Source organism: Piliocolobus tephrosceles, unplaced genomic scaffold (genome assembly GCF_002776525.5).
Source record: "Piliocolobus tephrosceles isolate RC106 unplaced genomic scaffold, ASM277652v3 unscaffolded_31980, whole genome shotgun sequence".
Taxonomy (NCBI): Eukaryota; Metazoa; Chordata; class Mammalia; order Primates; family Cercopithecidae; genus Piliocolobus; species Piliocolobus tephrosceles.
Genome location: NW_022315399.1, coordinates 993 through 12,440, shown reverse-complemented (window position 1 = coordinate 12,440; position 11,448 = coordinate 993). Strand labels below are relative to the sequence as shown.

Below are 11,448 nucleotides of genomic sequence, written 5' to 3'. Positions count from 1 at the left end.
TGCTGTGGACACAGTTCCCAGATGCATCATCACCTCAGGCTACTAGAAATCATCATTCTGACACCACAATCCTCTGACACACAGTTTCCCAACTCTAATGTAAATCATTGATTCAGACTATAAAATTGTATTTTGATGAGACTGTAAGTCCGTGTAAGCTTTTCCTTATTTTTCAAGATGCTCTGTCAATAAAAATACTAGTGAGATGGTATTTTAACCACGTAATGTACAGTCAGTGCTTTACATCAAGCTTATCTAACCCACAGCCTGCAGTCCGCATGCTCAGGACGACCTGGAATGCAGCCCAACGCAATCCCTACACTTTCTTAAAACATTGAGGTCCTTTATTTATAATTTTAACTCACCAACTGTCCTTAGTGTTGGTGTATTTTATGTGTGGCCTAAGACAGCTGTTCTTCCATTGTGGCACAGGGAAGCCAAAAGATTGGACATCCCTGATTTAAATAAAACATTCAAGACCATGTTCCTAAAATGTACCATGTACTCGAACAGATTATTCGTGTCTTCTCTGGCCAGGTGTAAATACCTGGCTCCTGTGTCATCATGGCTGAGCTTCACTGCCGTCAGGAACAGCTCGGGAACAGATGTCACTTGAGTTAATCAGAAAAACACAACCAGTTAAACTTAGACAAAATGGCCTTTGAAATGGTGATCTTCGATACACTGAGAAAACTGGCTTTTCTGCCTAAAATAAGATGATGCCAGGAAGCCAGTATTTCAGAGCTGGAGAGAACAGAACCATCCTGTCCAAGTCCCTTATCCTACAAACAAGGAAAGTAAGACTTAAAAAAGGCAGATGAGAATGTGTGTATATATATATTTTTTGAGTGCTTATTACTGGCTAGGTATTTTCTATTTTTTAATTTTTTATTATTTTTTGGCTAGGCATTTTCTAATCATGTCACATATACTCTGTGAGGGAGGTATTCTCATCCTCATTTACAGATGAAAAACCTGAGGCTCAGGGTGATGACATAAGCTGCCCAAATCACAGAGCCAGGATTCACCCTGGTGTCTGCCCTTCCCATGGTACTGTGCCGCACCTAAGTAACACGGCACCCTTTCCAACATCTGCTGAGTGCCCCCTGCTTTTGTGTACTGCACCTCAGTAACACAGCACCCCTTCCAACATCGGCCGTGTGTCTCCTGTTTCTGTGCATATAATCTCCTGTTGTACGCAGAACGGGCCTGCAGGGAGGGGAAATGCTGGAGTGGGCTAGCTGGCGACAGCGGGGAGAGGCTCCAGGATCAGTCTTTGCTTCTCCTAGTGTGGGATGGATTCTCGATGGTAGCTGGAAGCACAAAGCTGGGGCTTCCAGAACAGCTGGAGGGGCTGGGAGGATAGAAATGCCCCCCAAAAAGATGAAAGACTCCCCACTCCTGAGCGGGGTGGAAGGTCTTCTCCTACTTTAGGTAAGCCTCCTGGTAGTGTCCATACTTCTCGGTATGAAAGAAACTGTCTTGTCTTCCAGTCATGCCAGCCGGCCCTCTCCCTCAATCACATACCACGTCCCTGTGATCACCACACCACTTGCCACCCCCTCCGTCCAGGTGCCATGAATCACCTGACCAAGTGCACACAGCAAGTCGCTGGCAGAGGTGAGACCTCAGGTCTCCTCAGCCCAATCTAGGGAGCCTGCCATCCAACAGTCATGCATAAGCAGCCCACTATGACCTGCATCATCTAGCGCTGTTAAATTACTTGTTTCCAAGCTTACCATGCTTTGTAACAGATGATCAATGCAATTAAAATCAGCAGATACAGTGAGATGTCTGCTTTCTAATAATACATAGTTTTAATAATAATAGCGTTCATGGTAGCTATTTCTCAAACCAGAAACATGACTTATCGTAAGTTTCTATGGCTGGATACAGCGGCTCACACATTTAATCCCAGCACTTTGGAAGGCCAAGGTGATATGGTTTGGCTGCATCCCCACCCAAATCTCATCTTGAATTGTAGTTCCCATAATCCCCACACGTTGTGGGAGGGACCTGGTAGGAGGTAATTGATCATGAGGGGGGTTCCCCCATGTTATTCTCGTGACAGTGAGTACGTTATCACGAGATCTGACAGTTTTATAAGGGGCTGCCCCCTTCACTTGTCATTCTCTTCCCTGCCACCCTGTGAAGAGGTGCCTTCCACCACGATTGTAAGTTTCCTGAGGCCTCCCCAGCCATGCAGAACTGTGAGTCAATGAAACCTCTTTACTTTTTAGCTCATTCTTTATAAATTACCCAGTCTTGGGTATTTCTTCACAGCAGTGTGAGATTAGACTAATACACAAGACAAGAGGATTGCTTGAACCCAAGAGTTTGAGACCAGCCAAGAGTTTGAAACCAGCCAACAAAGCAAGTTTCCACCTACACACACACACACACACACACACACACACACAATGAGCCAGGCGTGGGGACACCTTGTCCCAGTTATTTGGGGGACTGAGGTGACAGGATCGCTTGAGGCCAGGAGTTTGAGGCTGCAGTGAGCCAAGATCATGCCACTGCACTCCAGCCTGGGTGACAGGGTGAGTCCCAGTCTCAAAAATAAGTACATTTCTATAAAATTTGAAAAATAAAGGAGAAGAATCTACCACTCTGGGTGAGGCCTTTAGTAATAGTAACCAGTACTATAAACCCAAGTGTCTTTTCCCGGCCTTTGCAGGATTTCACAAATGCTTTGAGTCTGTTGTCAGGACTCCCATGCCTGGACCTTGCCTGGGACCCCCTAGTCACTGCCCTGGCTCCCTTGCTGGAGCCCTGCCCAGAGGCAGCTGCTTTCTCACACCACCCTCTCCAGGAGCTCTTCCCTCTCCCCCCAGCAGCAGCAGCTCCTGCCCTTGTCCTTGGCCCTCCGCATGGCGTCCACCATGTGCCTCCAGTCACAGCCACATCAGTCTTTCTAGACGGTAAGTTGTCTTTTAACTTTGCTATAACATGAAGCATAGCACAGAGCCAACAGCTGGCCAAATATGTGAAGTGTTGTCACTTTTAGTTACTATGCTAAAAAAAAAAAAAAAAAAAAAAAAAGGAAAAGGTCTAAGCAAATAACAAAACAAAAAACAAATGAATCCATTTTAATATAAACCCAAGTATAAGTCCACAATTTCTTCTTTATAATTTTGAAACCCAAAAGGCTCAGAAAACTGAAAGATTCTGCAGAAGTTTAGAGCAAACTATTTGATGGCAAAACCTGACTGAACAGATCAGGGCACTGAGTCTTCGTGCTCACACTCAGCGAATCGTCAGGTTTGGCTGCGGAAACCCTAGCGTGTCTGATGACAGAGACTCAGCTGGAAGTGTTACTCTCTCAAATCTGACAAGAATCAGGCTTCGCGACATTCCAGGAAGGGACCGGGGGTCATTTCTCTCACAAGCTCTGTTCAGCCGAGTAGCCATCATGCAACAGGAGCTGGGCCAGGGCCTTGGGACACTAGGACAAGGCTAGGCTCCACCCTGAAGGGCCCATACATATGCCAGAAGCCACACCTGCAATGTATGTGGATTTATAAGGAGGTGCCGAGAAGGACCCATACCTGGTTTACAGTGAATCCGTGGATCTTGTCTCCTAGTTGATACTGTAGAGCCCTCTCACAAGCCCAGTTACTGTTCCATCGCCACGCTCTGTGGTGTGCATGTCTAGATTAAAAGTCATCTAAGTTAGATGAGCTGCAGGAAAATTATCTGGTTAACATTATTCAGCCACATAGTGAAAATAATCTCATGTGATAAAGATGATTAATTAGAAAAAAATTAAATACTGCATCTTCCAAAATCTTGCACATTCCAGAAAACTAATTTCTGGTAAGGTCCTTCCCATTTTAATGACCTTTTATCTTAACTAAAGCTTCAGTGTTGGAAACCTTTTCTTTATACATGTTCAAAAATAACTGTAATACAATTATGGTTTAAATTCCCCTTAAGAAACTCTTAAACAAAAGGGCTTCTTTTCCTCACAGAATCCTCACAAGCCTTCAAAATATTGGAAGAAATTCACACTATAGTTAAATCCCATTACATGCCTACCGAATTGGTGAAAACTTAAAAAGCCTAATATTCCCAGGAGCTCTCATACACTGCTACAGGGAGTACAAAGTGGAACAACTTTGGAAAATACTTGGCATTCTTTAGAAAGCTGAAGAGTCAGGGTGTGGTGGCTCACACCTGTAATCCCAGCACTTTGGGAAGCCGAGGTGGGTGGATCACTTGAGGTCAATAGTTCGAGACCAGCCTGGCCAATATGGTGAAACCCAGTCTCCACTAAAAATACAAAAATTAGCCAAGCATGGTGGCAGGTGCCTATAGTCCCAGATACTTGGGAGGCTGAGGCAGGAGAATCGTTGAACCTGGGAAGCGGAGGTTGCAGTGGGCCGAGATCATGCCACTACACTCCAGCCTGGGCGTCAAAAAAAAAAAAAAAAAAAAAAAAAAACTCTGAATACTGGAAATCCGTTCACCTCTTGGTCTATATCCTCCATACCTTACACTGCTGCCCCAGCACTCACGGACAAGATTGTCAGCACCAACTCTGACAGTCCCAAACTCAACTCACCTGGAGGTGTAACAGCGACTGGATAAACTGTGGCCTAATCATTCAATAAAAAAAAAAAAAAAAAACTTACCAATAAAAGGGCCTACAACTGTAACAAAGATGCATGTAACAAAGATGCGGGTCACATAATGTTAAACAAAAGATACACATGATACAGTATTATCCTAAACAGGTATTATTCAAACAGGTAACAAGATAGTGTCAGAATGCATAGAGATGGTAAAATATTTTTAAAAAGCAAGGACATTTCTCTATGTCATGACAGTGATAATCTAAGAGGGAGAGAGAGGGTTATGAGCAGTTAGGGGAAATCTTCAGCTTGGTCATGGGGACACTTTTTTTTTTTTTTTTTGGAGACAAGAGTCTCGCTCTGTTGCCCAGGCTAGACTGCAGTGGTGCAATCTCGGCTCACTGCAACCTCCACCTCCTGGGTTCAAGCAATTCTCCTGCCTCAGCCTCCTGAGTGGCTGGGACGACAAGTGCTCACCACCACGCCCAGCTAATTTTTGTATTTTTAGTAGGGACCGGGTTTCACCATGTTGGCCAGGCTGGTCTTAAACTGCTGACCTCAAGTGGTCCGCCCGCCTTGGCCTCTCAACATGCTGCAGTTACCGGTGTGAGCCACCGCGCCCAACCTACTTATTTTCTAATTATTCTCACCTGGATGAGATGACTTACACCTGTAAGCCCAGCAGTGTGAGAGGCTGAGGAGGGGGGATCACTTGAGCCCAGGAGTTCAAACCCGGCCGGGCAAACAAAGCAAAACCCCTTCCCTAAAAAAAAAAAAAAAAAAAAAAAAACAATTATTCTCTCAAATTGTCTATATGTCTTACAGGCTTTTCTACATTAATATATCCCACCGAAATATTTTAAAGATATATACAGGGGGAAAAAAACACCTACTCAGTCACTGTCAACGTTATGAAGATATGCTATAGTCAACATTTGCTTACTGATTTAGCAAATTTCAGAATTATGGGACAGAGAAGCATTTTAAGAAGTTACTTATCAGCAAGGACATGATAGGAAACCCCTGAGCGGTAAGGCCAGGTCTCCCCCAAACTTTCCAGTAACCTGCTGCCAAACTCACGGCAGGGACGCCCCGTGTCTCCCCCGGCCTGGGCCGGCAGCGCCGAACTGTTACATTAAATACGGGCTCGTGGATTACCATGAACACTAAACCGCTTCGTCTTTTTTTCCCCCATAAATTGAGTCATTAAAAAACCAAAACAGTTAAATTCCGGGAGGCTTCAGTTCTCTGAACACAGCCGGACTTTAAGAGCGTGCTGTGGGCGCCTGGGTCTCTTAAAGACTCGGCTTCCAACAACAATGAACTAGGAGCAAAACCATCAGCGAGAACCACAACTGCCGGCCCCATTTACTACCCCCATTAAAGCCCACGCCAATGGAGGGCCCCGCCGGGAGCGCCACGGGCAGGCCTGGCCCCCAGCCCCGGGAGGCGCAGGAGCTCCGAGGTCCTCCGGCCTCAGAGCCTTGCATGCGGGAGCCCAAGGAAGGCCCTGGCAGGGGCTCGGGGTGCGGGGCGCCCACAGTGCGAGGAGCTGCCAGGCCTGGGCGCAGGGACGCGGACCCCTACGTCTCCGGCCCGCCCTGGACCTTCCTCTCCCGGGTGCCAGCACGCCGAGCACTTCTAGCCCCCGACCGCAGCGTCTCACCCGCCACTCAGCAGCCTCAGCGCACACAGGCCCGGCCACGCGCCAGAGTGCCACATGGCGTATGATCAGTGCGGAGCTGGCGAGGGACCCCACTTAACCCGACGTAGGGCGTGGGGCGGGGCTTGCCGTGACGGCCACCACTCCTATTGATCAGCGCGAACGGCAACGTCCTCTGCGATAGGCTGTAGATGAAAAGGGTGGGCCTCCACTGCTCTGGGACGGGCGGGAGGGCGGTGCAGAGGGAGATGGGCGGGAGGGGTGGGGCCACATGCCGAAGGAGGCGGCAAGGTGAGAAGCGTACTGACGGGTAAAAGGGGCGCCGCCGGCTTGCCGAAAGGGGCGGGGTGCGGCCAGCAGCAGGATGTGGACAGTTGATAGGAGGGGGAAGTGGGCAGGGGAGAAGTGGGGCGTGGCGACAGGCGTGTCTATGCAGATAGCGTGGGACCTGGTGAAGGGCGGGGCTGCGCAGGTGAAAAGAGGGGCTCCTGGAAGGGCGTGCTATGTTGCGCGGGGCTGTGCAAGTGATGGGAGGAGCTTAGTGAGGGGTGGCTCTTTGCAGGTAAGGAGTGTAGCCTAGTAGGCGGGGATGCAGGTGAGCTGGGCCTTGGGGATGGGACTTGCAGGCGATGGGGTGGAGCCAGTGGGGCGGGGCTGCAGGCAAGCTGAGCCTTGGGGGCGGGACTTGCATGCGAGAGGCGGGGCCTTGTGGGAGCGGGGCTGGCAAAAGAGGGTGGGGCTTGGTGATGGACCAGGCTATTCGAGTGAGGGTAGTGGCCTTGTCGGGGGCTGCCGGAAGCTGGGCCAGGTGTACCTTGGTAATCCTCTCTGGCCTTGGTCATGTGGCTCAGGTTGTGCCCAGCAGGGAGGCCGGCCCGATCGAGCTGCGGTCTCTACCCTGAGAGCTAGGGCTCCTTTCCCCAGCGCGGGTTAAAGCACCGTGTGTTCACCTGTGCAGTGACTGGTCCCAGTGTGCCCTGGAAGGCAGAAACCCTGGGTCCTGCCGCTGGTCCGGGGCGTCTGCTTCCCCTTTCTGCAGTTCCTGGGAGGGTCTAGTGTGTCCAGGGCTCTCTGATCCCTGCCTCAGGACCACGGGTGAGGGGTCAAGATCGCCTGCTTTGGAGCTGGCCCGGATCTTGGTTCTGTGGATCCTTGCTGTGTGGCTCTGGAATAGTTGTGTCCTCAGGAGAGGGATCCTCACAGTCGCCTCTTGGGGCCCTGAGGAGAATTAATAGGAGGACCCCCGGGTAGCTGCTTGTGGCCCTGTGCGGGGCCAGCCCTGTGTCTCCACCAGTTCCTTCCCTCTGCTCCCCCACCACTGTCACATCGCCAGCCTTTATTTCCTTTTCCTTGGACCCAGGCAGCGAATGCCCCGCTGGCCTTGGCAGCCCCTTCTGTAGTCTGTCCTCAAATCACTTCCTGACGGACAGCCCTGACCAGCCATTGGCATGACCAAATCCCCACAAAATAGAACCCAACTTTCCTATTAAGCTGTGCAGAGCTGTCCCAGCCCCACTTCCCACAGGCTGTCCTCATTCGCCATGGGATCCGTGGTTCTCACCTGGGGCTGGGGGTGCCCCTGGCATCTGGTGGGGAGTGTCAGGGATGTCCCTCCAGGCCCAGTACAGTCCCCCAGCCGGTGGCCAGCAGACAGCAGCACCCAGCCTGATGTCCCTGTGGCTTCCGGTTCCCCGAGGCCAGCTGTGCTTTGCTGCCTCTTCATCCTCTCAGACGGGTGCCCTCTCTCCACCTTCACTGGTTAGCAGTGTTCCATCCATTAGAGCTCAAAGCACTGCCCCCGGCAGCGCAGCCCCTTCTCCTGGCCTGCCGTCTGCCTGTGCCCCGCCGTCTGCGCCATGTCTTTGCCGGCCCATCAGAGCGAGGCTCCCAGGGACGGAGTGGTTCCTGTTTGTGTCTCTGTCCCACCTTCTCTGGACCTGGCACTGTGCCCTTTGTCGACAGAGGTCTTGGGTTGATTGTCAGCAAAGCAGACAATCTATATGGCTCTAAATGGCTGTGAACATACTTGATTGGGTTATTTTAAAAATAATTGGATATGTAAACATTTGAGTGTGACACAGGTGGATTTTTGGGCGAATGGTCTTGTTCTTCAGGGAATAACCACAGGCCCATCCACAAGGACCATGTCTGGATGATTTATGGAACGCTGTTCTACCTGGTTAATTTTGAACGTTATCTCAGCCTGAGAGGTAGCTCAGCATGTGACGAAGATCACTGGTTTGAATCCTAATCTGCTCCTTAAGAGCTGCACCTTCCATGCCTCTGTTTCTTCCTTGATTAGGTAGGAAAGGTATGAGCTACCTCAGAGTTGTGAGTGAGGCCTGCATCGAGTGACCACATTAAAGTGCCAAGAACTGCACCCGGAAGGTTGATATTTAAAGACCTTTAAACATTCCGATGCTGCATTTTAGTACCCGGGTAAAACAGCAAAGTTATTACAGATGCAGATGCAGACCCTCGGTGAGGTGGGGGGGCTGATGGCAGGAGGTGGATCACCGACCCTGTAACGAGGGCGTGGTCTGTTCGAGGCTGAACGAATTGTACGTCATTGCGTGTACCACGGAGGTCCCTCTCGTGAAGTCCTGGAAGGTTCCATGTGGCTGAGCCTTGCGGTCTGTCCATGACATCCGGCAGGAGCAGAGCTTTCGGGTGCAGCCTTGCTCTTGTGTGCACGCCCCTCAATGGTCTCAAAAGTCTGAGGCTTAAAGCAGGCTTGGGGTTTCCTTACACCTCCTGGACATCTAATTTGCCTGGCAAACATGTTTTTCTTGGGTGTAAAGGTGAAGGAGAGGGTGACTGTGGTGAAAGTGTACTAATTACTGCACTTCTGGGTCAGTGGTGCTTGGTTGAAGACACTGTCTGCCCTGGGTGGACATCTCTGGGGTGGTGAGAACCAGTGGCTGGATATCATGGGGTTGCCAAGAAGATGCCAATTTTTTCCTTTTTCCTCAGTAACAACACCCTACTTTGGCCTCCTCTGGTCAGGGGCCACGCCCTTGACCTGGGCAGCTCCGGGTCCTCGCACTCAGGGGCTCAGGGCAGGGGCTGGGTGCAGAGAGAAGGAGAAGGGCGGCGGTTTGAGCCCAACTGCGTTGGCTTCATCTTCTGCCTCTTGTCCCTAAATACATTTGCAAAGTTTTCCAGATGAAAACTCAGAAGGGAATTTTAATGACTGGAATCTGTGAATTCCATGGAAGCCAAGTCTGTCCACCTGTTTCACCCACCTCCCTTCTCCCCATTGGGGCGGATTTTGGCAGCGTTCATAGGGGCAGGGACGCAAGGGGTGGTGGCCAACCCTCAGCCTTGCGTCCCTCCCCTCCTCCCCTCAGCGCCAGAGCATTTCGGTGTCATCCCCTTCCCTGCAGGCGTCCTCAAGAAAACCAAGTGCAGCTGGAGGGAGACGCCTGTGCCCGCTCCTGTGACCTTCCCAGCCAGCCTGGCTGCAGCGGCCTCTCGGCAGGCATCTGTCTGGTGCTGCCTCCATGCCCCTCCCATCACCTGACGCTCCTGCTCCTGAATCTTCACGCGTGTGCTCCGTGGAGCCACCTCACGGGCTCCCTGGGAACGGATACAGGGTCTCACGCCGGTCAGAATGCTCTTCTCTGTCCACTGAATAGTCCAACACGGAATCATTCCTCTGTGATTATTGATGCTTTGTTATGTAGAACTGGAATGAAGAAAAAGTGAATTTAGACATAACAGCCATCAGGTTGAAGCTAGGTAATTGCATTAGGGAATTAAATGAGAGCATTTGAGCTTGTCAAGTTCTAATTCCACATCTTCGTATCCCCATCACCCCATAGCCAGTGTCTATCACAGCCCTTGGTCAGGAGTTTCTTGATAAATGCTTATTGAATTGAACTGGACTGAGCTTAACATTCCCACCCAGAGTTAGAAGCCAGTCCCCGAGCAAATTGCATTGAGAACGTGAGTTTGACGTCACTGTGGTAAGGGGTATCCTACACGCCATAATTCCTAGTCAGTATCGGGTATTTAGTCAAATAAACTCAAGTATAGAGAAGCATAGGCCCATCTGGCGAAAGGGCAAGGTACGGTGCTTTAGGTCCAGGTCCCCAATATCAACTATGAAAATAAAATGTTGGCCGAACGCGGTGGCTCAAGCCTGTAATCCCAGCACTTTGGGAGGCCGAGACGGGTGGATCTCGAGGTCAGGAGATCGAGACCATCCTGGCTAACACGGTGAAACCCCGTCTCTACTAAAAAATACAAAAAACTAGCTGGGCGAGGTGGCGGGCGCCTGTAGTCCCAGCTACTCGGGAGGCTGAGGCAGGAGAATGGCGTAAACCCGGGAGGCGGAGCTTGCAGTGAGCTGAGATCCGGCCACTGTACTCCAGCCTGGGCGACAGAGCGAGACTCCGTCTAAAAAAAAAAAAAAAAAACTCCAAAAAAAAAACGGTCAACAACTAGAAACTGTTTATACTAACAATTATAAACTGTTTATACTAACAATTATAAACTGACAATTATAACTAACAATTATAAAAACAATTGTAATTATAAACAATTACAAACAACTATAAACAGCTTAAACTAACAATTATAAACAATTATAAACAGTTCAAGCTGTTTATAATTGTCCTGAGAGGCAACACACCCTCCATTCTCTGCAGTGCAGCTGCCTTGGTGGATGGAACATGCCCCTCCTCCCTCCCTCCCCCCTCCCCTCTCCCCCCCCCCCCCCCTCCCCCTCCCCCTGCTCCTCCCCTCCCCCCCCCCCTCCCCCCCCCTCTCCCTCCCTCCCGCTCCTCTCTCCCTCCCTCCCCCTCATTCTTCCTGTCTTCTCTCACCTTTCTCCCCCTACCTTCTCTCCTGGGTGAGGCACAGAAGAGAAGAGACCTCCGGAATCTTCTGCTTCATCCAAGCAGCTTGGGGGCAGCATCAACAACTGCAATTTGGCTGCCCCAGCAGGTGCCTCAGGGCAGCCTTTCTAATGGGAATCCTGGAATCATGTCTTTCCTTAATGTGTCCTAAAGGCTGGAGGACATGAAGTGAAACAATGTTCCATGCTCAGTCCTGTGATTTTGTGTATTTATTGGACTTACTTTGAAATTAAACTAAATGATACCCAAGGTAGAGCATGAAAAAAAAAAAAAAAGAAAAAACAGGCTATGGTGTTTGAAAAACAAACAAAACCATTTGGTTTGTTGGTTTGTTCTTAGA

At 50.1% G+C, this 11,448-nt stretch overlaps 2 long non-coding RNA genes across 2 annotated transcripts; one reads left to right on the top strand and one right to left on the bottom strand.

The window, feature by feature from the left end:
• Positions 1-6: 6 nt before the first annotated feature.
• LOC116418660 lies at positions 7-6,362 on the bottom strand. The gene is made up of 3 exons (XR_004228772.1): positions 6,250-6,362; positions 3,558-3,660; positions 7-611 (listed from the first exon to the last, which is right to left on the bottom strand). It is a non-coding gene; the product is annotated as an uncharacterized LOC116418660 (long non-coding RNA).
• On the top strand, positions 7-10,369 carry LOC113222564. The gene is made up of 2 exons (XR_003308456.2): positions 7-2,210; positions 9,633-10,369. It is a non-coding gene; the product is annotated as an uncharacterized LOC113222564 (long non-coding RNA).
• Positions 10,370-11,448: the final 1,079 nt, after the last annotated feature.